This window comes from Pongo pygmaeus, chromosome 8, assembly GCF_028885625.2.
Source record: "Pongo pygmaeus isolate AG05252 chromosome 8, NHGRI_mPonPyg2-v2.0_pri, whole genome shotgun sequence".
In the NCBI taxonomy this organism is placed as follows: Eukaryota; Metazoa; Chordata; class Mammalia; order Primates; family Hominidae; genus Pongo; species Pongo pygmaeus.
Genome location: NC_072381.2, coordinates 45,602,049 through 45,629,517, shown reverse-complemented (window position 1 = coordinate 45,629,517; position 27,469 = coordinate 45,602,049). Strand labels below are relative to the sequence as shown.

Below are 27,469 nucleotides of genomic sequence, written 5' to 3'. Positions count from 1 at the left end.
ACTTAAAAAAAGAATTAATTCTAAAACATACCAGGTTTCGTTTTTCTTCTGTAAACAGAAGGTTTCAACACAAGGAGTTCCCCTCTACTCCAACTCTTAAAAAATAATAACGCAAAGTCGTTGTTTCCACTTTACAAAACCCACAGTTCTGCTATTTCACAGTAGGATTTGAGACCAAAGAAGTACATTTATCACTGGGGCAGGGTAATACTAATATCTAAAATTTTGCTCTGTCTTCCAAATTTGAGAGAATGACCAAAAGGGAAGAATTGTTAAATTGAGTTTAGCCTAAATCTGCCTTCCTACATGTTTAATTTTGGTCAAAAGTTTTCTCTACATAGTAAACTAAAACCTAATTGAATGTGTAAACAGACTGTAACCCACTCTTGGGTCAGTCAGTGTTTTGGCCAAAGGCGGTCAACTATTCAAACCATGTTCAAATAAGGCAAATCCCAAGGTGTAATAATCTGGTTGTTTCTGTACTTCACTTCTGTTTTCTGTAAAACAGAAGTGTACGTCACTTTGTCTTTCTGACCATTAATCTTCTTCCATTATGTGGCTGTGCAGCAGTCTCTCTGAGCCTACTCTGTATCTGGAGGCTGCCGAATTTACAAAGTATTCTTTGCTCGATTACACTCTACAAAATTTAATTTGTCTAAGGTTTTTTCTTTTAACAGTTTTCAAATTTCTCCTATGATGAAAAATAAGTAAGAGGTTGTTGGGCTTTGATTTCCTTAACTTCTCCCTCAGTCATTTCCCCAGACTATTTCATGTCCTTCTAAAATACTTCTGCAGTTTTTTGAGGGGATTATTCCCAGTGGTAAACAGTACTACTTGGCATGAATATAAAAGGAATCTGACTTCTATTACAGAAGTGTCACACTTCAGTATTTCAAAGGTCAAGGAAAGCTAGTTGAGTGGTGCAGTCTGTGGAGGCGCATGGGCTTTGGAGTCAGGTAGAGTTTATCCAGAGTCCCAGTCCAGCCACTTAGTAGCTGTGGGTCTTCGGACAAGTTTTTTGATGTAAAAGAATTCTATAAACCTAATATGCAAGGAAAGGCAGGGTGATACTGACAGCAAAAATGGCAGCAATTCTTCATCCTTTCTGTATTTATGCCCATTGCAAGGTGCTTTTACAGCTATTAGCATCAAGTGACAGGATCTGTTTTCCAAACTTTGGATCTGGCTGGACTTATCTGCTTAGGGCAATAGAAACCTGTGAACATGACAGTGTGCTAGTTTTGAGCCTAGGCTCAAATGATCTTGAATCCTTCTGTTTTTGCTTTGGAATTCTGCCATCTCCATGAGAGCAAGCCCCTGTTATCCAGCTGAAGTCAGAGCTGCACTCCTATGTGGCAGCTGCTTGCCATTTGTGGGTACTTAGTGCCTGGAAACTTACTGGTCTAAACTGAGAGTGCTAGAAAGGTAAAATATGGAGTGAGTTTCAAATATTTTGTACCAAATATATATATATTTTCTTCATACTTATTGATTACATATTAAAATGATAATATTTTGAATATATTGGGTTAAATAAATTGTTACAGTCAATTTTACCTATTTCTTTCTACTTTTTAAAAATACAGCTACTAGAAAATTTAAAATTCACACATGGCTTCATTTTATTTCAGAGGAATATCTCCTCCTCGTAATCTCAGGCTGCTTGCTCAAAAGACTAGGGGCAGGACGATCATGAAATCCAAAATTCTAAAATAATTCTCATTATATTCTTTCCATTTGTGAATAACATGAAACATATTATTTATAAATGGATATGACCTTATACACAAGGTTAAATGCAAATACCCTGTGGGGTAGGCCCTGCTCAGAGCAGGGATAAAGCCCTGCCAGGAAAGGCTGCAGCCTAGGTTGTCACTCTGTCCTCATTGAGTCCAGTGTTTGGTCACATCTTCTGTCACTCACGGACTGGGGACGGGGCCTGAAGCTTTATCCAATAAGGGGCACGGGGCCGAAAACCGGGCAATCAGGCTGCAGCTGGAGAGGACAAGGGCTGCTTTCCGGGTGTTGGCGGGCGTTTGTGTCCTGCCACAGCTGGAGCTACAGATCTAGTCTTCAGTTCACAGAGAACTGCCCCCCAACTGCTCCTCCGGACTCTGCTCCTACAGGCCCAGCTGCTGTGGCTGTGCGACCTGCAGGGACTGGCAGACCCGTAGCTAAGACGCCAGGATTTCCTGGAAGCAGAGAAATGGTGAGTGCCGGCTCGACATCCCAAGAGGTAGGGAGCAGGCTAGGCTCCGCTGCCGAAGCGGCGATAGCGTGACTCGGCCTCCCTGCAGTCGTCTTCCAGGTTTGTGGACCCGAGTCCCTCCTGACCCAGCTCGGCCACAAATGGCGGCTGGACTGGAAGCTGGGACCCCGGGCTCCAGTCTCCTGCCTGTGTGGCGACACCGGCTCCCCAGCCTGGAGCCCTCCCTGTGCCGCTCGGCTCCCACAGCCACGCGTCTTCCCCAGCGTGTGCGGGGATGATTGGAGCGTCATCACGGGAGAATCTCGACTCGGTGAGCGGGATTTGTGGATGCAAAGAGGTGTATTTGTGGGGTCCCCGGTCCCTCTTTTCTCCTGTTAAAAATGTAACGGGGGAGGTGGGGGCCGGGCGCGGTAGCTCATGCCTGTGATCCCAGCACTCTGGGAGGCCGAGGCGGGCGGATCTCGAGGTCAGGAGCTCGAGACCATCCTGGCTAACACGGTGAAACCCCGTCTCTGCTGAAAATACAAACAAACAAACAAAAAACGAGCGTGGTGGCGAGCGCCTGCAGTCCCAGCTACTCGGGAGGCTGAGGCAGGAGAATGGCGTGAACCCGGGAGGCGGAGCTTGCAGTGAGCCTAGATCGCGCTACTGCACTCCAGCCTGGGAGACAGAGCGAGACTCCGTCTCACAAAAAAAAAAAAAAAAAAGGGGGGGGGGTCACTGCAAAAATATTTAAAAATTTCGGCAAAGAGCGATTCAAGAATCGTAGAGCACCCAACTATTGTTTGTAGTTGTCCATTGCGAGGGGCTTGAAGGACACGCGTTTTTTTTTTTTTTTGTTTTTTTTTGTTTTGGAGACAGTCTCACTCTGTCGCCCAGGCTGGAGTGCAATGGCAGAATCTCGGCTCACTGCAACCTGCACTTCCCGGGTTCATGTGATTCTCCTGCCTCAGCCTCCTGAGTAGCTGGGATTACAGGCGCCCGCCACCATGCCCGGCTAATTTTTTTGTATTTTTAATGGAGGGTTTCACCAGGTTAGCCGGGCTGGTCTCGAACTCCTGACCTCAGGTGATCCACCCGCCTCGGCCTCCCAAAGTGCTGGGATTGCAGGAGTGAGCCACTGCCCCCGCCCGAAGGAAACACTTTTACAAGATGCGGTGAGGAAGCAAATCGAATTCAATAATTGGTTGGATACAGTAATGTAGTCGCCTTATTTGTACGATGCAGGTGGGAGTTTTGGTTATGTAATCAGAGGTTTATTGGAGGTTTGTGGTTGCTTAAGCCTGAATTTTGTTTACCCCAAGGCAGAAATTTACTAGAAGTGCCTTTGACTTAAATTTTTTTAAACTTAGGAACTCAGGGCACCAGAGCCACCTTGGTCTAATTGCCTGCTATCTAATTATCTTCACACTCCACTGGGGACTAGTTTTCCCCTGCATTTTCCAAATGTGTCTCAAGCAGGGTCTCAAGTCTACCTCCCCGTCACCGTTCCCTCAGCCTAACCCTCTCTTGTAGTAAAATACTAACTTTCCAGTTCTTTCTGACATTCCCAAATGCTAACTTCTCCTCCATGGTTCACAACATTACCATTATTTCTTCTTTACTGTACATTTCAGACACAGTATTTTAATTAATCATTTTTTCACAAAGCATTGGATAACACTTTTACAAAGATTTGTTTTCTGTTCGTAACCATTTCACATGAGAAAAAAGCACAGTTGTCTTCTGATAGTTAATTGTAAAAAACCTTTGTGCCTCTTATGTTCTCTACTCATAGGTGGGAATTGAACAATGAGAACACTTGGACACAGTAAGGGGAACATCACACACCGGGGCCTGTCGTGGGTTGGGGGGAGGGGGGAGGGATAGCATTAGGAGATATACCTAATGTAAATGACGAGTTAATGGGTGCAGCACACCAACATGGCACATGTATACATATGTAACAAACCTGCACGTTGTGCACATGTACCCTAGAACTTAAAGTATAAAGAAGAAATAAAAAAAAAAAACCTTTGTGCCTCCTTTTATCTTCCCTAGGCACAGATAGCTTATCAGAATGTCTTTTTTTTTTTTTTCTTTTGAGACAGAGTCTCACTCTGTCACCCAGGCTGGAGTGCAGTGGTATGATCTCGGCCCACTGCATCCTCCTCTCCCAGATTCAAGTGATTTTCTTGCCTCAGCCTCCTGAGCAGCTGGGATTACAGGCCTGTGCTACCACGCCCGGCTAATTTTTGTATTTTTAGTAGAGACCAGGTTTCACCATATTGGTCAGGCTGGTCTCGAACTCCTTACCTTAAGTGATCCACCCACCTCGGCCTCCCAAAGTGCTGGGATTATAGGCGTGAGCCACCATGCCTGGCCCAGAATGTCTTTGAGTTGGGGTTGCCTTTGGAAGCTTTACAAGGTGATGTGTCCTCGGATATGTTCCAGTTTTATCCTGGTCCTGGGTTTCATATTGTCTAGGGATAACCCAAAATACCCACCGTGGCCATGTCTGCTAGAGTGTCTAGTGAATATCAGCTTCTGAGTCATTTTCCTTCCAGAAGACAACCTGAGTTAAAGAGTGTAGCCTCTCAAGGGAGCAGGTGGATGCCCTGGGTCAGAGAGAAATCTCCTGGTGTACCCTTCCTCTAAAAAGCTAACCCCTTGAGACATTAAGTTTGCCTTCATCCAACCCAGCTTCCATTTCTTGGAGACATATTGCTGGTCAGCTAATCAGATGCTGGTATTGAGGTTAAAAGAGAGAAATAATTTTTGCCCTTGATTCTTTCAGATTTATGAAGGAAAGAAAATAGCCCAAAAAACAAAAACTACCCAACCCAGTGAGATGGTGCAAGAACTTGCAAAGTAAAATGCACTTGAGGCCCTCACTGGGGCATAGCATAGTTGCTCCCAGAGCATGGTCATTGAGCACTTAAGTGATCGGGATGAGGGTGGGAGGATCTCTCATTTGTTAGATGGCCTGACTTGACACATGAATCAAACACATCTGTATTCCAGTGAGCATTTTAATTTCTAGGTTTTTCACCTCGAAGATATTTGTTCACTTATTAGTTTTTTAACTGTAAATTGCATTTTATCAGTAGAGCTTGAAAGGTTAAGAAAATATAGAAAGGACATGAAAAAGGTAGGTTTCAGGAAAAAATTAAATATTTAGTCATACATTCCATTTGTTAAAAATTCTTATTTGCCTTTTTGTTCTCCAGAGTGAGTGTAGAAATGTTGTCAAGTGTTTTATTTTTTATTTTTTTTCGGAGGGGGACGATTCAAACAGAATCCCAGGGCTTAGCTTTGGGAGTGCTACTGGGAAAAAGAATAGGAAAAAATGTTTATTCCATTATGGCTATAGATAATGAGTATATTTCTACAAGAAAATATGATAGGTCAGTTGGTAAAATGTGTAGATTCATCAAAACATTAGTTCCGATTTTTGCAGGGTGAATTGTGACAGTGGCTATCTCTGCTCTTTATCGTGTTATCTTGATTTTTGAGTTTAAATGCTGAATTTTATGAGATGGGACTTGCCACCTCCTAGTAGTGTTCCCATGTGACTAATTGTTTACTAAATGATTTGTTATAAAATAATTTAATGACATGTTTATTGTCTGAAAGGGATAGTTTTGCTTTTTTTGTTAAGTCATGGAATGTAAGTAAGCACTTTAAAATTTTCTTCCTTTTTTTTTTTCTTTTTTTTTTTTGAGATGGAGTCTCGCTCTGTCTTCCAGGCTGGAGTGCAGTAGCATGATCTCGGCTCACTGCAACCTCCGCCTCCTGGGCTCAAGCAATTCTCCTGCCTCAGCCTCCTGAGTAGCTGGGATTACAGGCGTGCACCACCATGTCTGGTTAATTTTTGTATTTTTATTAGAGACGGGGTTTCACCGTGTTGGTCAGGCTGGTCTGGAACTCTTGACCTCGTGATCCACCTGCCTTGGCCACCCAAAGTGCTGGGATTGCAGGCATAAGCCACCGTGCCCGGCCTAAAATTTTCTTCCCTTATATAAACTCTGTGTTTGAGCAATTTTGCTGAATTTTTCAAACACTTAGTTTTAAAAAGCCAAGTGAATAACTCTGACTGGGAATTGAAGCCTGAGCCCAGTTACTCCAAGCTAAGGCCAATATTGAGACTGCAAAAAAAGGTTATTGAAGGTCCAGTTATTTCTTCCTGAGGAGCCTTTCCTGCAGGTGTCCCAGCCTGCTCACCCCAGCCATGGAAGAAGCCTTTCTACTGAGAGAAGCTACAGAGCCCAGGCGAGCTGGGGATCCATAGGCAGATGCAGCTGGGGTTGGGATGGAAGGGCATTGGGAGGGTCTTTCTGAGGATGGAATTGCTATTGTCCTGGGGTTGTTTCTAGACTCTGTCAAATAAAAAAAGTCAGATTTAAGTAAAAAGTTTTGAATTTCCAAAGGAGTATGACAAGAGGGGGTAGTACAGACTCTAAGATCTTTGAGGACCTCAAAGGTTAGGCATACAAGGGCTTTCTTTCCTAGGGAGAAGCAAACAAGATTAGAAAGGAGGTGGCAGGGGAGGGCAGGATGAAGGGTGGCGAAATCAGACTCTAGATTAGAGAATATTTTACCTTGAAGTCAGTATCTTTTTAGCAGGGACATAACTTGAGGTTGTATGTTTGCTCAGACTGAGATTGGGTCAAAGTTCAGGAGTCTGGGGAAGGAGAGAAGCTTAAGCAAAGTTGGATTAAAAAGTATGTTGTTATGATCACTAAAGACAATTGTTCAGCTGATTCTTTATGGGAAAAAGATGAAAATTTGTAGAGTCTGTGTCTGGCTATGTGATAGGTGAAAAAAGCAAGCATCATCTAAGTCACAATGGGAAAGTTGTTTATTTTCATTAAGCTGCTCCTGGAGAACACAATAGATGAGAAATTTTTATTAATCACAGTTATTTACCAAAATTGTCTGTGTGCCCCCATCTTTTCACACCACTTTCCTTTTTTCTATACACCTCTTCCATTTGACTGTTCCTGCATTGTATCTTATAGAACAAACTGGTAAACGCAAGTATAGTGTTTTGCCGAGTTCTGTGAGTAGTTTAATCACATTATTCAACTCCAGGAGTGGTTCAATAATTTGAACCATTTAAAGTAGCTGCAGTAGACAGTCACTCAGAAGTACAGATGAGCACCTGGGACTTGTGATGGGCATCTGCAGTAAGGACAGTATTGTGGGACTAAACTCTGGACTTCTGGGATCTGTACTGATTTTGAGTAGTGTGAGATAAAATGTTAAACAACTGGTTGGTGTTGGAGAATTGCTTGATATTCAGGAAATTCTATAAATTAGGTGTCAGAAGAAAGACATCACAGGGCCTGAGCCCTGTAATGTCAGAAGAAAGACATCACAGGGGCTAGGGACTGGACCCTGCGTGTTCTCCTGCACACAAGCCGTCACACTGCACATTCTCCTGTGATTCCAGTTCTCCCAGGGTGAGAGGGGAATGGAAACTTAGAGAAAAGCAGTTCTCAGAACAAACCTTCTTCCCCTACAGCTGCCATCACTTGGTTTTTACCTACTCATAAACATACCCACTAGGAGGTATTAATGTGGCCATGTGCCTCCCAGGACTAGGCACCACCCTCAGGAATTCCATCACAGTGCCTTTGCTGCTAGAGTTTCTTGCCAGAAACCTACACAAGTACCTATAGGACTCCTAGCTTATTTCTGCCCTCAGACACTGAATCTGCAGCAGCAACCCATTCTCTCCATCAACCTAGGGCTCTAGACTACCTGTTCATAATCTCACCTGCCTGCATGAACACAAAAAATTCATAGTACGGTCCCTCCTTGGCCACATATTTAATTCAAACCAGTCCTTCCAGCTACCTTTTATTCTTCCCCGACTCATAAATTTTGGGAAGCTCCTTTCTCTCATCTACTTTTTTTTTTTCTAGGGGGAATTTCATTCTTGTTGCCCAGGCTGGCGTGCAATAGCACAATCTTAGCTCACTGCAACCTCCACCTCCCAGGTTCAAGAGATTCTCCTGCCTCAGTAATGTGTAATGAGGCTAATTTTGTATTTTTAGTAGAGACGGGGTTTCTCCATGTTGGTCAGGCTGGTCTCCAACTCCCCATGTCAGGCGATGCACCCAACTCAACCTCCCAAAGTGCTGGGTTTACAGGTGTGAGCCACCACTCCTGGCCTCTCTCTTCTACTTTTTGCCCCACAGTCTTTCTTTCATGTGCACACAGTGTGTTCAGAACCACCCCTTAGGTGCCTAAATCCAGTGCATACTAAAATTCAGATGTCTAAAAGTTCAAAACCATGCCTATAGTTCTGGCTGTTGTACAAGAAAATACAATTTAGGAATAAGAGGCTTAATGCTTTTACATAGAAATAAATGCTTTTTCTATCTCATTCCCTACCAGATTGTCTTCGTCTAGGACCTGAGAACCGTTATTTTGCTTTTGCTTTCGATTTGGCAAAGGTTTTCTTTTTCTTTTTTATTTTTACTTTTTATTTTCTGTCTTTTAAAGTAGACACGGATTAGAAAAATCTCATTTTAAGAGCACACAAAAGTTGAATGGAAAGAATAAAATTCGATTCAGCTATAAGGAATAATGAAGAGTAAAAGATACTAAGTGATTATTTAATGTTTGGAGGCTGGAATAATTACACTGCAAAAGCAAGAAGAGTTTAGTGTATGAACTGAGCAGTGGAATTTTTAGCTAGTTTCTGTTTATTACTTAAGAAGAATTAACAGTTTTATGTAGTCTTTAGTAGACAACACGCATCCATGTAAATTAAACAGTATTTTCTACAATTGTGTGAATATAAGGCCACAATATTTACTACGAATAAATCCCTTAAATAGTAATTTTAATATCATTACTTATTCTTTTGAAATATAAAGTATTATAACTGAGTTAAGGTTACAGATAATTTAAAAAATATATGTCATCACTAGTATATTAAAATTATTTATACTTAGATATTTATATCAAATATCCAAAGAAAATTTACTATCAAATTGTTACAGTAGATATTAATCTGACATGCTTATTAATTGATCCCACAGATATAATAATAGGTCAGCTGGGCTTGGTGGCTCATGCCTATAATCACAGCACTTTGGGAGGCTGAGGTGGGCAGATCACCTGAGGTCAGGAGTTTGAGACCACCCTGACCAACATGAAGAAACCCTGTCTCTACTAAAAAAAATACGTAATTAGCCGAGGATGATGGTGCATGCCTATAATCCTAGCTACTCGGGAGGCTGAGGCAGGAGAATCACTTGAACCCGGGAGGTGGAGGCTGCAGTGAGCTGAGATTGTGCCATTGCACTCCAGACTGGGCAACAAGAGCAAAACTCCATCTAAAAAAAAAAAAAAAAAAAAAAAAAAAAAAAAAAAAAAGATATAGTAATAGGTTAGCACAATTTTACAGTTTTTTTGTTTGTTTGTTTTTGAGATGGAGTCTGGCTCTGTCACCCAGGCTGGAGTGCAGTGGCGTGATCTCAGCTCACTGCAGTCTCTGCCTCCTGAGTTCAAGCAATTCTTCTGCCTCAGCCCCTAAGAAGCTGGGATTACAGGTGTCCACCACCATGCCTGGCTAGTTTTTGTATTTTAGTAGAGACGGGGTTTCACCATGTTGGCCAGGCTGGTCTTCAACTCCTGACCCAGGTGATCTGCCTGCCTCGACCTCCCAAAGTGCTAGGATTACAGGCATGAGCCACCGCGCCCGGCCTTACAGTCTATTCTTATGTTTTACTAAATTAGGAATGCCACTCTTACAGAACAAATCAATGCAAGTGATGTGACTACCCAAAAATCATGAATCATAATAGTCTTCAGTTAGATATGTTGCAATCTCAGATATATTTCCACTATGTAAACAGAGTCAAATACCAATTCTTTATCAAAAAGTGCAGGCGAAGGTTGCCTGATGTGTTCCAATGTAGATCCTTAATCCAATGGCCAGCAGATGAGAGAGCAGCAGAGATGGAAGAAAAATCTTAAGAAATTCTGCTGAGAATATGCCCCCTTTCTTCATAACACTGTTTCTTGTATTGAGAGCGGCTGTGCATTTTGGGTGTTTAGAGAGAAACTTTCTCAGGGGAATATTTTCTGGTCGACTTGGCTAATATTATATGAAATCTGAATTTTTCTTTCAGATGCTTTTAACCTCTTAATACAATTTTATTCAGACTGAGAGCTGTTTTTCTCTTCAGTGCCTTCGGTGTCTGTCTTCAGAAGGGACACCCGAAAGTGTCTCATGGTGTTTCTGAGTGAGTTGGGCTGTCACAATGAGAACTCTTTGGCACTCTATCCAGACCCATGCTGCGAATCCAGCAGTATTATTTTGTCACCATTATAAATAGAAACGTAGGCTGAAACATTGCTCCCATTTCCATGATTGCAAAACTGCAATCCTACCCAGGGGTCCTGCAGGTTCTCCTCCTGCAGTTCAGGGACCCTGCTCCATAATGTGACACTGGAGTGCGGCTGTGGCAGTTGGAGTCCATGTGGAATACGGGCTGCCAGCTGTGTGCTGTGAGCTGTGCCTCGGTGGTAGATGGTAGGGGAAGAGACGGGACACAGGCCACCAGGACAGGGCAAGCAGGATTGCTGCAGCCCTTGGCCTAGGGAGTAGGGACCCTTTGCTTTGAAATGTAAATAGCCAAAAGAATAGTATCCTATCTCACAGTGTCTGTAAAAGAACCAGAGCCTACCTTCAGCAGGCACCTGGCTGTAAGTTGCAAAACTACCTCCTACCATGAAGATGTCAGAGGTTTATTTTTCCTTTGAATATAACCAATTAACATACACAGATGGCCTCCCCAGTTACCAGGCGAATTTAGGATAAGCTGTGTATGACAAATGGTGCTGTCAAATCTTCTACTTGAGGACAATTATAGAGACCTTTCTGTCTTTGCAATCTCTTGAGCAGATTGTCTGTGATTCATGTCACATCACATTCTGGTTTTATTGTGCAGTAAAACACTTTTCTTTCTGTTCTGTTATTGTGGTGTTTTTCTAGGATTGGAGATAATTTTCCTTTTAATTATATTTCTCAAACACTGTCCACAATTACCAGACATCGTATATATGATGTCTGGTATATAAGGTGCCCTCCAAGCTTCACTTTAGAAAAGGCTTTCCCCCTCAGGCTTCCAGTCAACCCAGTCAGTTGTGCTTCAAAGTGCACACTGCCCCCAGAGTATGCAGGCAGAATTGTCTCTGCCTGTTTCACGTCTATAGTCCTCTACAACCACTTGTAGAGAGTTTAAGCCTTTCTACAAGTGGTTGACAAAATTCACAGGATAGTAATCAGCCATTTCACCTCTTTCAGTGACCATAGTGTCTTCAGATCTGAAACTGAGTTGGAGACTATTAGGCCTAGAAGAACAACTAGGGTGACATGTGTGCATTGAGTAAACGTGAGTATCTCAACGTTCCTCTTTCTCCTCCTCCCAAAATTCCCATAAATGTGCAGTTAACACCTGCCATTTCTCCACCCATCCAGGACCTAAATCTACAGTACCAAATTCTGAATCTCAGTCTTGAGATTAGAGGAAAAAGAATAACTTTGATCTGAGGAGTGCAAGTCCTTTTAGTTTTATCAGGCCCGGAGAGACATAAAAATGAGAACACAATTATGTTCTACTGCCTCCTTTGAGCTACGTTTTTACCTCTTGAAACTGTTTGCTATTGCTACAAGTAGATATAAATTAACCTAATAATGCCACACTAGATGTTATAAGCAATACCTTATAGCTTAAAAATATATAGCCAATTAGTCATCAATGTTATTTCTGTAGATCAAGAAGAATTTCTGACAAACAACTTTGTTTCAATCCACTCCCTGTCCCTCTCTTTTGCCTTTGTAAATCCACTTGTAACTGCTGCTAATTAAAGTGTACATTCAAGGCAACTTGAATCTATGCTCCCAGGTTTCAATCCTCAGGCTTGGACCAAATAAACTCTCTACTTAAATGAGTGTTGCCTTAGCCTTTTCTTTTTAGGCTGACATGTGCTAGAGCAGACTTTATGATGGAAACTTTTTTTTTTTTTTTTTTTTTTTTTTACTCTCCTTGCTGTAACACCAAAGAATGAAGAGTCAGGTTGATCTTACCTGTAATGTGCACATAAGAGCTGAGCTCTGCCTGGGATTCACAGGAGAGAGCCAGATTTTGGTTTGAGAATGTACAGAAAACCCATAGGAGACATCTTCTGATCTGTGAGATGTCAGCATAGAAATCTTAAAGCCCTCCTTTCAGAGTGTATCCCTTTGAGCTTTCCAGATCTTTTCCAGAGACCTGCTATGGTTAAGTGAGAGGCTGCTGGTGTAAATAGAATCTGGTTGCACAATCTGTAAGTGTAAACATGCATGTCAGCAGGGAGAGATCAAAGCCACAAAATACCCAGAGCAATGACATAAGTTTACCTATTTGTAAAATGTGATACTGGAAGAGAGTATTCTTGTCCTTTCTCTTACCTAAGAGCTAGCTAATCAGAACAGATGATATCACACGTAGATCCAGGTTCTGGAGCTCTACCAGGGCAGTTCCATTTTCTATTAGAATCAGCTTGAGTCTTTCGTGCCTGGATCAACATAGGGCCATCAGTCCATGGTCACTAGGAATCCTTTCACAGTCACCCGGGAATCTTTAAGACATTTCAGGATGTCCTGTGCAGACTTGGGTCAGGCTGGCAGGAGTGTCTAATTCTGCTTCCATGTTAGAGGAAGGGCAATGAGTCATTCAGTGTCTGTTCCTTCTTTTGTAGAAAGAATCTCCTTGGTTGGTACCCAGACGAGAGTTTCTCCAGTTTCCTTGGCAAAAAATTCAGGAGTTCTGGAGACTCAGATTGATAAACAAATTGCCTCCATTTCATATGGCCTTTAGAAAAATAGATGAAGCAGTCATGGTCCCTGTCATTCAAAAACTTTCAGTCTAGAGCAACTGGATAAATGGCTTAATTAAGCATCATATAGTCAGTACAATAAAGTGGGGTGTTAAGGGGACTTGGGCTGTGGCTCTTAAGTTGTTGTGATTTCTGATGGCACCATCTGAAGAGCTTTTCTCAAACAGGAGAGTTATTTGTATTTCTATTGCTTTTACCTTGCTAAGAATACATATTTTCTAATAAAATTATCCTAGGAAGCCCTAAAAATTTTGGTTAAATTGTTTGTCATTATATGTTATAAAATAGAGTAGTGGCTAAATGGATTAAAATTATACAAACTCTTAAGTTTCTCTTGGACAGGCTTAGGAAAGACAGAACAAGAAGTACTCCAGCAGCATAGAGATCATAATTCAACATAGGACCGTTTCTCCACCCCAGCTCTGTCCAGATTCACCCTTTTCTGAGCCTCATTCAGATCTGGTCCCACCCTGGAGTCTCTCCTCACAGAACTCATTACAGGAGACCAGAGATTTGGGAGGTGACTCCTGCTGCCTCTCCAGAGCTTATGCTCACAATATTCTGAAACCCAAAAGCAGATAAATTAGAGCAATCAACTATATATTTTGAGGTCTTAACTTCTTTCTTTTTAATTAAAACCAGTGCTTGTAGAGACATTCCATCCCAGTAGTTACTCCACAAGTCACAAGAAAGTAAATAGAAACACAATAAAAAATCCCTCGGAACTACACTTAACCCTTTCCTTTCTGTATCCCTCCCATCTGTCTATATTTATCTCTTATGCTATGCATTTTTTAAAAAATCAGTGAGAGGCTGGGCTCTGTGACTCATGCCTGTAATCCTAGCACTTTGGGAGGCTGAGGTGGGTGGATCACTTGAGGTCGGGAGTTCGAGACCAGCCTGACCAACATGGAGAAATCCCGTCTCTACTAAAAATACAAACTTAGCTCAGCGTCGTGATGCATGCCTGTAATCTCAACTACTCAGCAGGCTGAGGCAGGAGAATCGCTTGAACTTGGGAGGTGGAGGTTGCGGTGAACTGAGATCATGCCATTGGACTTCCAGCCTGGGCAACAAGAGTGAAACGCCGTCTCAAAAAAAAAAAATCAATAAGAAATAAACAGGAGAAGAAAACAATGCTGGTCCCTTCATCTAAATTCTGAGAATTATTGAACACTTAGTACCCAACTCTCAAGTTGTTACGAAGATTAAATCACATAATGTGATGTTCCCAGCACAGTGCTCTGTAACAGACTCCTGAGCACATAGTACCTGCTTAATAAGCATTGCATAAGTATATGTGTACATGTTGTTTTTCAATGCAGACTTACGCAGACATTGCTGCCTTCTCCTGTCTCTGTAAACTTTAAAGAGCTAGCAAAGAATGTGGTCTTTCAGGATAGAGATTGATTGTTTATTTTGTCAGAAGTATTTGTGTTGTGATAAGTGATGAGTGTAAGAGTCTGTTCCATGCCTGCTTTTTCTAGCTAAATGCTACTAATGATGGGTCTGGGGAAGCTACATCAGCATTGACAGGAGATGTGTTTAAAATGCACTTTCATGGACCCTTATAAAACATGCAGAATCACATTACATAGTGTGGGGCCAGGGTTACCAGATGATTTATATGCACATTGAAGCTTGAGAGGCAATGCTTAGCTAAGTGGTTCTTGGCCCAGGCTTCTAATTAAGATTCCATGGCCAGGTTGCAGAAATCTTTTCACTTGTGCCCTTCCCGCAGGCTGTGTATATTGTTCTGGGTGGAAGCATCCTTGTTGATATAATTAAGTGCCTCATGTGACTCCAGGGCCATATATGAGGAGTTCAAAATACATTCATGAGAGTTGAGTTCAAACTTTATTCCAAAGGGAGGTCACAGTGCCTGCTATGGTTGGATTTGGTAGGGACAAGTTAGTGTGGCCCATATTCCCATTGCTGTAGCAGAAATTGTGGTGTCTGTGGCAGGGGAGAACACCTGAGGGCAGGAAAAGAGAAAGATAAATTTTGATCTTCGTGGAGGAGCTCACTGTCCTTGAATCTCACCTGTTATAAACAACATAAATGGGTGGACATTTTCTGCATGGCTGGATCTTTCTGCCTGTGTTTGTGGTGGTAGCAGGTGAAGGGATTGTGCTGATTCCTTTAAAGGCATATTCCCAAAATGCAGGTGTGACTTGTCCAGAGAATATCACCTGAGAAGAAATCCTAGAGGAGGATGATGAAGAGAAAAATGGCTCTTTCTCAGGCGACTGTGTCTCAGATCAGGAGCTGTGTTCACTCTGCCTCCTGGAATGCCGTATGTTTAGAACTTACAAACCTGTACTTCTTGACTTTGTGCTGTTTCTCCCTATAAGTTTGTTTAAACATTTTTTCTTCTCATGATAGTCAAGGAACTCTGAAAAAAAATATATATATATTTTATACTAGAGCCTTCTCAACATTCTCTTCATCTTGGCTTCTTCTCTGCCATGCAGAATTCTCATAATTAATTTACGACTTGTAATATTAAAAAAATTCCCTTTGGCTGGGATCAGTGGCTCATGCCTATTATCCCCGCACATTGGGAGGCCGATGTGGGCGGATGACCTGAGGTCAGGAGTTTGAGACCAGCCTGGCCAACATGGTGAAACCCTGTCACTACTAAAAATACAAAAAATAGCTGGGCGTGGTGGCAGGTGCCTGTAATCCCAGCTACTCGGGAGGCTGAGGCAAGAGAATCACTTGAACCCAGGAGGTGGAGATTGTGGAGGCTGCAGTGAGCCGACATCATGCCACTGCTCTCCAGCCTGGGCAACAGAGAGAGACTCCATCTCCAAAGGAAAAAAACAAATACCCTTTGTTGCTGATGCTGGTGCACATGGAAAGGTATGGATACCCAAGATTCCTACTGGGGAAGAGGTGGGGTTCTTAGATATTCATGAAAAAGGGGAATATGTAATGTTGAAGTTCTGTCTGTGTGCTCCATCAACTCCATGTGGAACAGGATTAAAATATGCACATTTGAACAGGATGGCATTTATTACCCAGAATAATTCAGAAAGTTTTGAAAAAAATAATTAGGAGACACTTGCTTTCTACAATGCTAAAGAAAGTCTGCGTAAATACTCTATTAGAGATCACACAGCATGAGTGATTACTGTAGCTTGCATTTGCATAAAAGTTGTTTCTTTATGATTAGATTTGAATTATAATTTGCTTCTTTGGCGGGGGCCAGTATCACAGCAGTGATATTGTGTCCTTCTGTGAGCATCAGCGCATGATGAAAATTTGTTCTGTTACCATGGCGCTAATTTGATTCGCTTAGCTAAATAGTTCTCTGAGAATGTTTTTCCACTGTAGAGTTATTTTTCTCTTTATTATTGAGTACCTTGAGGACATTTACCAGCTGATGTGCATAAAGCATCACATGTAATCTGGAAGCTCTCTTTTCTTCTTAGATTCTCTTTGCATATATCTTTCTTTAAAAAGTGAAATCTCTCATCATTGTTTACTGGTCATAAAAACCCAGGCTCTGCCACTTAATGAATGTTTGACAAAATATTTATCTTGGGTCAGAAAGATTGGTGTCACTTGTGAGCTTGTTAGAAATTCAGAAACTCAGGTTTTACCTCAGGTTTCTTGAAACAAAATCTGCGTAAAAAGATCTCCAGTTTATTGTTGTACACATTAAAATTTGAGAGGTACTTTACAGCTAAGCCTGACTTTTTAATCTGAGAAATATACAACTTATACTGTATGATTAAATCGAGAACTCAAAAATGCACGTCTATGTTCCTGTTGTTAATTTTGTACTTTATCATTCAAAAAATATCATCTATACACTACACTGGTGTTGTGAATCTTATGCTGTCTTTTCTCAGAGATAGAGAATACAACAGAGAATATTTCTTCATTGGGAATTATTTTATAGGACAATTTCAGTAGTATAAGTCAGAATCAGTTCTCTTCACTCATTTTATCTTGAGTCAGTTTAAGAATTCTGCCCATGGCCACTTGAAGTGTGTGTGTGTGTTTTCAGGGACTGTTGATATTCAGGGATGTAGCCACATAGAATTCTGTCCGGAGGAGTGTCAATACCTGGATGCTGCTCAGCAGAATTTGTATAACGATGTGATGTTAGAGAACTACAGAAACCCGGTCTTCTTGGTTGAGGATAACTTCAATATAGAATTCCTAGTTTACCCTAAAGGTTTCATTTTCTTCCTTTGTAGGATGTGTTTTGGTAATTTCTGCTTTCCATGAGTGAATTTCAGATCCCTGTTTTCAAGACAATCTTGAGGATTTTTTGGTGTGGAAAATAAATTCTTCAAGTTGTTTCATTTTGACCTGAATTTTCCCCTTTCCTGAGCTTATCTATATTATTCACTCTAGATAAGTGGTAATTTCAGAAATTTAGTGGCATAAAATAATGTCCACACCTTAAAATTCAATTGCCGCCACCAATGTTTGATTCAGTAATACTGGGGAGTGAAACTGAGGACCCACGTATTTAATAAACTTTCTGAATATGCTAAAGGTTCTGTCAGTAAAAATTATTTTGGAATTAATTTTCTAGAATCTTCTATTATGTCCTCTTTTCTCTACTTAGCACAGTATTAGGTTGGTAAATGGAGAATCTCAGGAAAAGTCATGCTCATGCTGCTTTTTAAAATAAAGCCGGTATTGTCTTCTCTAAGCCAGACGTGGTCACCTGTCTGGAGCAAAGGAAAAAGCCATGGAGTATGAAGCACCCAGGTAGGTGAAAGCGAATGAAGAAGAGGATGACATAGATGAGAGACCCAAAGGCCAAGGAGGAACCCAGACTTTTACATGTGATTTGGGCAGCTGTGCTCCAGTGGAAATCGTTTCTGAGAAGCCTGGGTTTTTTTCACTTGTTCTCACATAGGGGCATCCTCTGTCCCATGCTCTCTAATGACTCTACTTTTACTTCAATAATTTTTCTTCAGATTTGCAGTGAGAGCCAAAGTTCTCTTTATGGCTTATAAAGGAGTGCACAATCTGACTACTTTTATTGCTTTTGGGGATATACAAATAGCTGCATATTTTTTAGAAACTCTATGTTTAACCATTTTTAAGTTCTCTTTCTGCATTGTGTCTGAAATATGTAAAAGTAGTGATATTGAGATTTGGTTCAGAAATCCCAGAAATACAACAAACATATGTTGTATGTTTTCTGCTTTATAGTTTCTTATTTTATGGAGGTTTCAAAAGGGTTTCTACAGAAATTCATACTCGGTAATTTAATCAGAATATTAAGTATCTTTAAGAATATCTAATGTTATTTGAATTGAAATTTGTATTGTTTTAGTACTAACTGAGGTTGGTAATTTCAACTCTGTCTTAATTTCTCAACTATAAAATAATGTATATATTTCCTACATTTCTTCAATTCACTATGTCGGGGAACTTAGAACACTACTGAGCATATGTTAAGCTCCCACTTCTTTCCTTGTTTTTTAAATTACTATTTTGTAATTTTATCTTGCTTAGGATAAAGTTTACCAGAACTGTAATTTATATGTGTGTATATATATATATATAGGTGTGTATTGTGGAAATTTTTACAAATAAAAATTGTATAATTATATATTTATTGTGTACAATGTAATGACTTACTGCATGTGTAGATTGTAAAATGATTAGCAGAATTATGTTTATGACCATTTCTATCACCTTTCCTCACATAGGTACCTTTTTTATAATGAAAACATCTAAGATCTGCTGACATCAAATTTTAAGCCTACAAAAAATCAGTGTTAACTGCATCATGAAGCTATACATTCCAGTCGAAAAACTTACTCATAACAGAAAATTTGTGTCTTTTCAGCATCTTTTCATTTTCTCCCATATCTAGTCCCTGACAACTACCATTGTAGTCTCTGCTTCTGTGAGCTCAGCTTTCTTAGAATTCCCCATATAAGTGAGAATGAGCAGTATTTCTCTTTCTGTGTCTGGCTTATTTCCCTTGGCATAATGTCTTCCAGTTCTACCCATGTTGTTGAAATGGCAAGATTTTGTTATTTTTCAGGCTAAATAATATTCTATTGGTTATTTATACCAGCTTTTCTTTATTCAGCATCCACAAACATTTAGGTTTTTTATATCTTGGCAATTGTGAATAATGCTGCAACAAATATGGTGGTACAGATATGTCTTCAAGTTACTTATTGCATTTCCTTTTGTTATATACACAGAAGTGGGATTGCCAGATTGTGTAGTACTTCTGTATTTCAAATAACCTCTACTGGTTTTTGTAATGACTCCATCAATTTTTAACTCTCCAAGAATGTACAGAATTTTTTTTCTTGAAAGTGTTGTCAACACTTGTTATGTTTCTTCTTTTTACATTATCCATTCTAACATGTTTGAAATGATACTCATCATGGTTTTGATTTGCAATTGTCTGATATTTGGTGATATTGAGTACTTTATGGTTTATCTGTTGGCCATTTGTATGTCTTCATTGGACAAATATCAGTTTAGTTTTTTGCCTATTTTGAACTGGGTTACTGTGGTTTTTGCTTTTAATCTGCTTGCCTTTCTTATATATTTTGTATATCAATCTTTTATCAGATGTATGTTTTGCAAATATTTTTTCCCATTCTACAAATTTTTTAATTTTATTGTTCCCTTTTCTGTGCAGAAGGTTTTTAGTTTGATGCAGTCCAGCTTGTTTATGTTTGCTTTTGTTGCTGTACTTTGGGTATTATGTCTAACAAATTATTGTTAAGACCATATCATGTGGGTTTTCCGTGTATTTTTTTTCAGGATTTTTAAGGATTCATATTTAACTCTGTAATTTAACTTTTAGCATGGTGTAAGAAAAATAAGCTAATTTTATTCTTTTGCCTGGTGGTATCCAGTTTTTTCAGAACCAAATATTAAAAAGACTATACTTTGTTCATTGTGTATTTTTGGTGCACTTGTCAAAGATTAGTAAAATTTATATGCCTGGGTTTATTTCTGGGCTCTGTTCTGTTCCATTGGTTTCTTGTGTCCATATTTTGCATGTATCATCTTGTTTTTTTTTACTACAATCTTAAAATATAGTTTGAAATCATAAAGTATGAAGTTTGGTCGCTTTGTCCTTTTTCCTCTAGATTGCTTTGGTTTTTCAAAGCCTATTGTAGTTTCATGTAAATTTTAGAATTGTAATTTCCATTACCATGAAAAATGTCACTGGATTTTTAATAGGGAGTTCATTGATACTGTAGATCACTTTGAATCATATGGCACTTTATAATATTTATTCTTCCAGTTCATAAACATGAAATCTTTTTGCATTTATTTGTGACTTCTTCAATTTCTTTAATCAATATATGTTTCAGTGTAAAGATCTTTTGCCTTCTTTGTTAAATTTATTTTTCAGAAATTTATATTTTAATTCTATTGGAAATGAGATTGTTTTCTTCCTTTTTTATCAGATGGTTTGTTGTTAGCATATGGAATCGTAACCGATAATTATATGTTAATGTTATATATTGCTAATTTTCTGAGGGCATTTGTTAGTTTTTGATGTACTGTTTATGGTTTTCTATATATAAGATCATGTCACCTACAAACAGCAACATTTTAATTTTTTTTTCCTCCATTTGAATGTCATTTTTAGGGTCATTTTCTTGACTAATTCTTCTGCAAAGTACTTTCACTGCTATGTTAAAATAGAAACGTTGACAATGGAACCATGTAGCCTTACCCTGGTGTCTATAAATTTGAAGAAGCAAACAGCTCTTTAATTTTTTATAAACTGGTTTCAGGAGGTACAGATCTTCTTTTGTTGGGTCCCCAGGGTAATGGGATGCCCGATGAGCTTGTAGTAGGGAAGAGTGTGTAACTGTGTCACAAGGCTGCTGGGTATGCAGTGGATTCCGCCTTCAAGTGGCTTTTTACCAGGGGCTTTGGTTGTTGTGATTCCCATCTAATGTCTGGGCGGGCTGAATTTCCTTCAGGACTTTTATTTATAGGGCAGAAACTGGGACAGATTTCTGCAGTTGGGTCTGCATATGGTGGACGTTATATCGGGATGTGGTAAGTGTGGCTACCACTGAGTATTTGGAAGTTTTTTTCCACATCACTGTGTGGGTTCCTGTGTTGGCAGGAATTGCTGTGAACTGTGGCAAAGACAGCTGAAACTGAGTCACTGAACTCCTTCCGGGGCCACAGTAGAGGCCAAGGTCTGCAGGCCATGGTAGAGGCCCAGCTGGAGTGCAGTGGCACAGTCTTTGCTCACTGCAACCTCCACCTCTGAGGTTCAAGCAATTCTCCTGCCTCAGTCTCCCGAGTAGCTGGGATTATAGGTGCCTGCCACCATGCCCGGCTATTTTTTTTTGTATTTTTAGTAGAGACTGGGTTTCACCATATTGGCCAGGCTGATCTCTAACTCCTGACCTCAGTTGATCTGCCTGCCTCGGCCTCCCAAAGTTCTGGGATTACAGGAGTGAGCCACCACGCCCAGCCTTCTTGGCTGATTTTCAATAGTTGTCTTATTATGTGAAGGTGAGTAGTCATAGAAATAGTGGTATATTCACCAGGTGTTTAATGATAAATATATATATTTTCTTTGTGTGAGAAAAACACTTTTGTGATTTGAAGGTGATTTATATTTATATATTTTGTGATTTATAGAAAGAAGTATATCACTTTTAGTTGTTTTCAAAAAAAATTGTGAAAACACAACATAAAATTTACCAACTTAAAGCTTTTTAAGTCTATATTTCAGTGCTGAGTGTGGTGGAGGCTCATGCCTATAATGCTGGCACTTTGGGAAACTGAGGCAGAAGTATTGCTTAAGCCCAGGAACTTGAGACCAGCCTGGGCAGCATATAGAGAGCCCATCTCCACAAAAATTTTAAAATTAGCCAGGTGTTGGGGTGTCCACCTGTGGTCCTAGCTCCTTGTGAGGCCGTGGCAGGAGAATCACTTGTGCATGGGAGGTCGAGGCTGCAGTGAGCTATGATTATGTGACTTCATTGCAGCCTGCAGGACAGAGTGAGAACCTACCTCAAAAAAGGCGTACGTTTTAGTCATTAAGAGTATTTACGTTGTTATGTAAAGACCTCTAGAACTTTCACGTTTTCTAAAATTAAAACTTAATACCCATTAAGTAACAACTGCCCATTTTAACCTCTCTTTAGACCTTGAGTAACACCATTCTCCTTTCTGTTTCTATTTGACTACTTACTATGACACACATCATGGAATCATATAGTATCTGTCACTTTGTTACTGTCTTATTTCAGTTGACATAATATTCTCAACGTTTATGTAAGAATGTGACAAGATTTATTATTTTAAGGCTGAATAATATTCCACTATATGTATATGTTACATTTTTAATTTGTTTATCAGTCAAGGGATATCTGGGTTACTTCTGCCTTTTGGCTTTTGTAAATATTGGTATAATATATTTATATATATAGTATATATATAAATATATGTATATATTTATATATAATATATTGGTATAATCTATTATTACCAATATTTATATATTTAATATATATAATTTATCATTGGTAATAATAGATTATACCAATATTTCAAATATATATTCAAATATATCTTCCGGGTTCTTTGTTTGAATATAGATTTATATTTGGAATATACATTTATATTTATGTTTGAATATAGTTTTAAAAGTGGAATTCTTGGATTCCATTTATAAATATATTAATATATAAAAATATATTTTATATTCCAGTCAAATAATATGATTTATATTTGAATATAGGTTTATAAGTGGAATTCCTGAATTATGTAATTTAATTTTTAAGAAACATTCATAATATGATGGTTGCATCCTTTTTTCCCCACCAACAATTCACATGAGTTTTAATTTCTTTACATCCTCAACAGATTTGGCATTTTAAAAATTTATCATGGCCATTCTAATGGGTATGAGGTGGTTTTGTTTTGGATTGTAATTTTGTTTTGTATTTCTCTACAATTGGTACTTTTTTTGCATTATTTTAAGTACTTTTTTCTACTTATATATATATTTTTGATTAAACCTCCATTCAATTCTTTGTCGATTTCTAAATCAATTTATTCAATGTTTGTTGTTCAGTTTTAGTTGTTTATAATTCTGAATATTAACTCATCGCATGTAATTTGCGAATATTTTCACCCATTTCTTCGGTGGCATTGTCATTCTACTAAATATTTTCTTTGGTGTGCAGAAAATTTGAAGTTTAGTGTAGTTAAATTTGGGGGGTTTTTATGTTTTTCATAAGTGTGATGTCATAGCTACAAAAAAGTGCCAAAACCAGTGTTCTGTATTTTCCCTATTTTTTTCTTCTAAGAGTTGTATTAGTTATATATTTTTTAGTCTCATTATTTTATTTAAAATGTGCAAGAAAATAATCCAACTTTATTTTTTTCAGTGTAGATACTCAGTTTTCAACATCATTTGTTGAAGAGATTTTCTTTTCTCTATTGTGTAGTCATGGCAACTTTGTGGAAGATTATTTGATTATATAAAGAAGGGTTCATTTCTGGGCTATTTTGTTCAATCATTTGTTTATTTGTCTATGTTAGTACCACATTGCTTTTGTTTATTGTAGCTTTTTAATGTATTTTGAAATCAGGAAATATAATGCCTCTTTGTTCTTCCTCATGGGTGTTTGGCTAGTTTTAGCTCATAATCAATTAAAAAATTTTTAAACAATATTTCTGGTCAACAATGTACCATTGGAATTTCTTCACCACCGTGAGTTGTTTTCACATTTTGATTAAATTATCTGGACCTTGAGCAAGAATATATTAAAGAGTGTGTTTTATTTCCATATATTTTTGAATTTGCCAATATATCTCTTGATTTTGATGTCTAGTTTCATTTTATTTTAGTCAGAAAACATAACTGTATAATTTTGGTCATCTTAAATTTATTTATTTATTTTTTTTGTTCTTGAGAGACAGATTCTCACTGTGCCACTCAGGCTGGTGCGCAGTGGTACAGTCTTGGCTCACTGCAGCCTCAACCTCCGAGGCTTAAATAATCCTCCCACCTCAGCATCCCAAGTAGTTGGGACTACATATGTGTGCTGTCACGCCTGGCTAGTTTTTTGATTTTTTGTAGAAATGCGGGTTCTCACTATATTGCCCAGGCTGGTTTTGAAATCCTGGTCTCAGGCAGTCTCCCCACCTTGGCCTCCCAAAGTGCTGGGCGCTACAGGCATGAGCCACCACACCTGGCCAGTCTTCTTAAACTTAATAAGGCTTGTTATGTGTCCTAACAGAATGCACCAAGTTCAAACAAGAATATTGTGTAAAGAATATTGTGTAATCTGTTCCTTTTTACTGGAGAGTCCTGTATATATTTTTAATGTGTAGTTGGTCTATGATACGATTTGGATGTTTGTACCCTTCAAATCTCATGTTGAAATGGGGTTCCCAATGTAGCATGTGGATCTTTGTGTGATGTGTTTGGGTCATGGGGGCAAATCTCTTGTAAATGACTTCACACCATCCCCTTGGTGATCAATGAGTTCTCACTCTGTTAATTCACGTGAGAGCTACGTGTTTAAAGAACCTGACACTTTCTTTTCATGCTTGCTCCCTCTCTCCCCATGCAATATGTCTGGTTTTTCTTTGCCTTTACCATGATTGTAAGCTTACTTACACCCTCACCAGATGCAGATGCTGGCACCATACTTATTGTACATTGTGCATAACTATGAAGCAAATAATTTTTTTCTTTATAAATTACAGTCTTGGGTATTTATTGCAATACAAAATGAATTAATACAATTTATAATGTCATCCGGGTTTTGTTCTCTTATTGATGTTTTAACTAAACTTTCACTCATTATTAAAGTGGGGTCTTAATGTCTGTAATTATTATGTTGCTATGTATTTTTTGCTTCACTTCTGTCAATATTAGCTTTATATATTTTGGAACCCTGATCTTTTAAATAGATATAATAGTTATAGATTCCTGGTAAATGACCAATGTTATAATTATATAGTAACAATCTTTACCTCATGCTAGTTTTTGATTTACAGCATATTTTGTCTAATATAATTATGACCACCTCACTTAATTGTGGATACTGTTTGCATGGAATATGTTTTTCATTCTGTTTCTTTCAACCTATTTGACTCAAAGTTAAAGTGAGTCTCTTGAAATCTTGGTCTCAAGCAATCTTCTAGTCCTGGCCTCCCAAAGTGTTGGGGCTACAGGCATGAGCCACCACACCTGATTAGTCTTCTTAAACTTAATAAGGCTTGTTATGTGTCCTAACAGAGTACACCAAGTTCAAACAGCGTAATTTGTTGGATGTTGTATGATTTTGTTTGTTCTTATTCCATTCAGCCATTTAATTTCTTATTATTAGTTTAATCAATTTATATTTAAAATGATTCCTTAGAGAAGTGAAGTTACTATTACCATTTTGATTGTTATTATTTTCTGTGTTTCTTGTAGAGATGTTTTCCATCATTTCCTATTTTACTGTCTTAATTTTTGTTGTTTTGATTTTGTAGTGTTATGCTTTGTTTCCTTTTTCATTTTGTATTGCATACTTTCTATAAACTTGTAATTATCTTGGTAATTGGAGATTATGTAAAACATTTTAAAGTTATAACAATATTAATATGTCATAACTTCAGTTGAATAAAAAACTATACCTCTTTACATCCTGTAGTGTTTTTTTTGTTGTTTGTTTTGTTTTGTTTTTGAGATGGAGTCTCGGTCTGTCACCCAGGCTGGAGTGCAGTGGTGTGATCTCGGTTCACTGCAACCTCCGCCTCCCAGGTTCAAGCAATGCTCTGCCTCAGCCTCCCGAGTAGCTGAGATTACAGGCACCCACCACCATGACTGGCTAATTTTTTATATTTTTAGTAGAGACGGGGGTTTCACCATCTTAGCCAAGCTAGTCTTGACCTCCTGACTTCGTGATCCACCCATCTCAGCCTCCCAGAGTGCTGGGATTACAGGCATGAGCCATTGTGCCTGGGCTTACATCCTGTAGTTTTTTATTATTACAAATATTATTTTATATTGTGTATCTATTAACAGATTTAGGCAGTTTTTCCGTTCAAATTCTATAGCAGAATTTTAAGAGATTTTGCTTCATGATTATGGTAGTAAACAATTGTATATGTGTTTATACACTTACATTTAACAGAAAGCTTTATAGTTTCATGTAGTTTTTTAAGGCTGCTCAGCATCATTATATTTTTCAACATATGGATTCTTTTTGACATTAAAAAAATAAACAGCATCTCACTATGTTACTCAGGCTCATCTTGAACTCTTAGCCTCAACTAATCTGCCTGCCTTGGCCTCCCAAGACTCTGGGATTACAGACATGAGCCACTGGTGCCTGGCCACCATGTAGCATTTCTTGTGGGACCAAGCTAGTGGTGATAAATACCTTCACCTTTTGTTTATTTTGTATGTTCTTTATTGTTTCCTTATTTTTAATTCCAGAATAATTCCAAATAATTTCAAAGCAAACAGTATTGATTGGCATTAGCTTTTCTTTTATCACATAAAAATTTGGAAAGTTCTCATCCTCTTTCATCTTCAGATAAACCCTCTACTACTTTTTCCCTACATTCATCTTCTAAGATTTCTTTTCCAAATGTAGTAATCTACTTAATGGTGTTTAGTATGTTTAACATTCCATGTTTTCATTTTGTTTTGCAATTTTATTTTATTTCATTTTACTTTATTTTATTTTATTATTATTTTTTTTGAGACAGTCTCGCTCTGTTGCCCAGGCTGGAGTGCAGTGGCATGATCTTGGCTCACTGCAAGCTCTGCCTGCCAGGTTCATGCCATTCTCCTGCCTCAGCCTCCCGAGTAGCTGGGTCTACAGGCGCCCGCCACTATGCCCAGCTAATTTTTTGTATTTTTTAGTAGAGACGGGATTTCACCGTGTTAGTCAGGATGGTCTCGATCTCCTGACTTCGTGATCCGCCCTCCTCAGCCTCCCAAAGTGCTGGGATTACAGGCAGGAGCCACCACGCCCAGCCAATTTTATTTTTTTTTGTTTCGTATTTTAGATTATGCCACCTCACATCAGTTAATTGTGTTTTTAGTTTTTATTTTGTATGGTAATTGTGAATGACAATATTCAACTCTGTATACTTTAAGACATTGTGGAGCCAAAGTTAAATATGAATCAGTCGTATGTCTATTCCCAATATAATAATTTCTGTGTTTGTGTATACACATATTATTTCTGTATTGTTTATGACTTGTATGTTTGTGAGTGATCAGTGGTCATTTTATCTGAGTAGTCATAAAAAGTCTCCTGCTTCTAATATCTATTTGGGAATCTATTTTTGTGTGGGAGAAATACATTTTTGATTTGAAGGTAATTTTAAAAACTATCAATTTTGTCCCTTTTTTAGGTATTATTACTGTTTATT

The 27,469-nt window shown here is 38.8% G+C and overlaps 1 pseudogene; it reads right to left on the bottom strand.

Annotated features, from left to right (window-relative positions):
• Positions 1–10,082: 10,082 nt before the first annotated feature.
• Positions 10,083–10,942, bottom strand: LOC129044996 (BCL2/adenovirus E1B 19 kDa protein-interacting protein 3-like; annotated as a pseudogene).
• Between the last annotated feature and the right edge of the window lie 16,527 nt (positions 10,943–27,469).